This window comes from Aplysia californica, unplaced genomic scaffold (genome assembly GCF_000002075.1).
Source record: "Aplysia californica isolate F4 #8 unplaced genomic scaffold, AplCal3.0 scaffold00118, whole genome shotgun sequence".
Lineage (NCBI taxonomy): Eukaryota > Metazoa > Mollusca > Gastropoda > Aplysiida > Aplysiidae > Aplysia > Aplysia californica.
This window is the reverse complement of record NW_004797388.1, coordinates 1,416,484-1,421,034: the sequence shown is the minus strand read 5'-3', so window position 1 is coordinate 1,421,034 and position 4,551 is coordinate 1,416,484.

Here is a 4,551-nt window from a genome sequence, read left to right as displayed (position 1 = left end):
GTGATTAAAGAGTGAGGTACTGGTTGTTAAGTTAAAGTCAACTATTTCTGTTAGTGCTAGTCGTAAGAGAAAATACAGGGGATTAATATTCAGTAAGTCATAGTTGGGATGCATTCTGTTCCTTCTCCTTGTGCGTTATGAAAAAAATTAAGGATTGATCTATTTTATCCCTGGTAAAACAAGGCTGTTCAAATTACAAGTCAACCTTGAGTGATAGTGTATTTAAACGCCCATACTCTATTAAAAGGTTCTGACTTGAGAGAAAATGCTTAGTGTTTGAAAAACATAAAGACCGTATGTTAGACAGAAGTACAAACTATCAACTTGTCAGATGAAGCAGTATAGTCCCTTTTCACTCTCATACCACGATGTACAACGTTCATCGGAGCCTTTAATTAACACCCATGATCATCAAATCATTATTGACACCGCTGCTTCATTCCGAGTTAATAATTTATCGAATAGAACTCAATTTCTTATGATAAAGCCTGCGAACTGGCCGTCTGTGAACTATTTATTCTCTGCTGTTCTCACAAATGATCCGAAAGCCCAGCTTCAAATTCTCTCATACAATTCTCCTTCAGAGTCTCTGAATAGAGTTTGTTTATTCACGATGGTATAGTTCTAGTCCTGTTTTACCAAGTAGCACCCTCTTATAACTCATGGACATGATATACACGATGAGCCATTTTAAAAATCTCTTTCTATAGTGGGCGTTTCTTTTAAAAGTTTTAAGCTGAGAAAATAATCAGAAGTAACTCTTGCACAGGAAAGTCGATCAATTTCTAAACCACTCCAGGGCTCCTGTACTGTGAATGCTACCTTCGTTAAGGGTAACATAACATTCATTTTTTCTTTTTTTAAAATTAGCATATACGTACGACAAACTAACATTATTCAAGTTAAAATACAAAATGTCATACAAACTGCTTTGAAACACAGCAGGGATTTCATTCAGGCGATGAATAAGGAGACGGTAGTTGAATATAAAAAGAAACCAACAAAAAGTGGCGCTTGACTGCGTTGTGTCATGACAAGGTGCAATCAGACGCACGTTAGTTTTTGGGCATATCATGGAGTTATTGGTTTTAAACTTATAGTACCGTCATTGACAGTTCACACTTTTTGATAGTATGCATTAATTACTGCTGTTGACTTAAGTCGTCGACTCGACCAGGCGCACTAAATATTATGTGGCCACACACGGGTTTTTTGTTGTTGTTGTTTTTTAGTGGGTTTTTTTGGTGGGGGGTGTGGGGTGGGGGGTCCAGTTTGGGTTCAAACAATGTTTTTTTTTAGAGGTTTTAAGAAACTTCCCATGAAATTAATGTGCTAAATGGAATGGAAGTAATCTCAAAGCTCTTATTTCGAAGAGACAGCTCCTTAAAGTTTGTAAGATTGTGGGCCAATACAATGTTTTAAAAGCCATTTTGAAATGTTTTTTAGCTCCTTTCCTTAAAATCCCAAGAACAATATAAGATGAAGGCTGGAAATTTAGAGGGTAAGTGCACCATGCAATTCCAAATAAAATGGCTCTAGCGTTTTTCTATTTTTTTACTTTGTTATTTGGACTATTTTTGTCATTTGCAAATCTTTTAAATGTAATACAAGTATTAATATTTACAATTTCAGAGAAATAGCTAGTATCATTTTCTTAAAGTTTGTGTGCAGATTACAAATACGTAATTAGTTTATAGATAGCATGGATGGATTTTACCTTTTAGGTTTTGTAAATGGTCCTTCAGATAGGTTTCACTCTAATTTGCCATTTCTGTGATTATGTAAATGACAGTGATTCTCAAAACTGAATTTTTAAAATCCTGGAATGGAAAATTTTTAGAAAATGAGAAAATTACAAGTAAAAATAACTTAATTTAGATTTTGGTTCTAAAAAGTAGAACAAATAGACCCAAAGCACTGAAGTAAATACCAAAGGCAGTCACTCTATATGACGGCTCAATGGTTGATGAAACTGAATTTTTAAAGCGTGTTTCTTGGGCTGCGAAGGTTTTTATTTTAATTTTTTTTTAAATTCGACCATGGCTTCAGAGTTCTAGACTGGTGCAGTACTTGAGAGTTTTTCCCAATATGAGCCTTCGGTACTGTAAGTGTTTAAAGCCTGCTCATTTGCCTTGTTTTTTTAATGAAAAAGTACCCATCTGTTTTGAATAGACGTTTTTATGCATGTATTTACGTTTGAAGGATATAGTGGTCGCTAGGTGTCAGATGTAAATTTAGCTAGACAATGGTCACCAAAGTTTGGTGACTTCCAAAGCTGAAGTGCAAACGGAGACTGCAAGTTTACATTTGTGTGTCTTTGGTCAAGATTTCTTCAGTAAAGTAAAAACAGTAATGTATTATTAAAATGGACATAAAAAGTGACAATTTTTTTGTTATTTCAACAAAAATTTCCCAGCGATCGGAAAAAGGTCGGTTTCTTCGTATCATTATTTCGATGAGTGTCTGATTGTACCACGTTACCGTACATATAGATCGATGGGGATAAGAACAGACACACGTCATGTATACGGACATTAAGCCAAAAGCTGCTGCTTGGCTCAGAGGCTTTCAAGTCAGTTCAAAGTACTTAATCTCACAATCTACACATCCGTTATTGTCATGCTTCTATCTTTTTTTTCTCAATGCGATACCTATTGACATCACACAGAAGCAACCCCATTGTATAATTTATGCATTCCGTTAATTTTCTCATGGCTATCACATCCAAACCTCCTAGGGTTGTGAATTTCGCTACAATCTTGATCTCTGACACTGGAGTGAGACATTCGAGTTCTTCAGAGATCAGATTCAGAGTTGTCCTCGTCTTTCACAATCAAATTTATTCGTTGTGTGTTCACATAAAATTAGTCGGACGGTATAATTCATATCCTGCACCAAATCTCTAAATGGTTATCAGGAATAACCTCCCTAAGACATGAAAGTAATTCCAAAATCATAACAAAACAAACAAAAAATAATAATACTTAAAAAGGGGGGGAATCTAGGAAACCAGAAAATAAACTAAGCTTATTAGACAAAATGTGACTTTGAAGGAAAAAAAATTTTTAATTAAAAAAACCCGACCAAAAATCACATCGACAACCAACAAAACCTGACTTTCACTCTTTAAACATCACATTCAAATATTGCTTGGGCGTCTGGTTCTACCACAAGTCTCTTTATATTGACCAGTCCCATCCCACAACATGAGCGGTTGGACGAGGGGAGGGTGCACCTGATAAATCTTACTTCTTTTCTTTCCCTCTGTTACTTTTGTGTGTCTGAATTTTTTTTCTACTACACTACAGGGCCGTTATTGTTTCTCTTTCCTGAATCAAACAAAGTATCCTAGAACCATGACCCAAATTATCTTACAACCATGACCTAAAGTATCCTACAACCATGACCTACAACCATGACCTAAATTATCCTACAATACAACCATGACCTAAATTATCCTACAATACAACCATGACCTACAACCATGACCTAAATTATCCTACAATACAACCATGACCTACAACCATGACCTAAATTATCCTGCAATGCAACCATGACCTACAACCATGACCTAAATTATCATACAACCATGACCTACAACCATGACCTAAAGTATCCTACAACCACGACCTCCTCCCTCTGTCCCCAGGCCCTCTGACTAGAACACCATGAAATGGTGCGTGGGGGCAGCGCTGTGCCTGGCCCTCTGGCTAGGCCTATCCAACGGACAAGGTGAGAAACTGAGTAAAGGTCTAAGTGAGACCTCAGTGGGGAACTTACTTCACTTTCTACGCATGCCGGGGGTCTCCTTTCTCGGGGGAGGGGGGGGCAACATGAGCGTATCCATGATGAGGCACAAAAGACCATTTTAACTTAGTTTTAAAAACGGATAGCTCATGTAGACCTGTCCTGTACCCGGTACTGTAATCTGTTAGACCTGCACTGTACCACAGGTATTGTGATCTGCATCAATACATGGAACATAACTGAGACCCGGTAGAACTTTTTTTTTCCACAGGACACTAGATCTAACTCTATGACAAAATGGACAGCAAAATTGTACTATTCATACGCATGCACCCATTTCATTTAAGATAGCACGAGATTTACTTTATATGTATTTTTAATGGCTTTAGCAACTTAGTTGGTAACATGGTGGGCTATGGTGCGAATAACCTAGGATCGAATCTGCTTTGTTTTATATTTGAAAATGGGTTGTGTGGGGAATATTCACATTTTCAAGTCCCCCCCCCCCACTAAGCTCCTTCCTACGGGAGACAGATGTTAAAAGATAACCATGCAGAGTTGTGAGGGCTTTATACCCACATCTTGTTAAGGAGTTTTCACTAGCTTTGATAAAGCAGTATATAAACAGACAGCATTTTAACAACACACACACAACACACACACACACACACACACACACACACACACATACACACACACATACACGCGCACACACACACACACTTTGATAAAACAGTATATAAACAGACATCATTTTAACTGCACACGCACACTCATACAAACACATGCACGCACACACACATA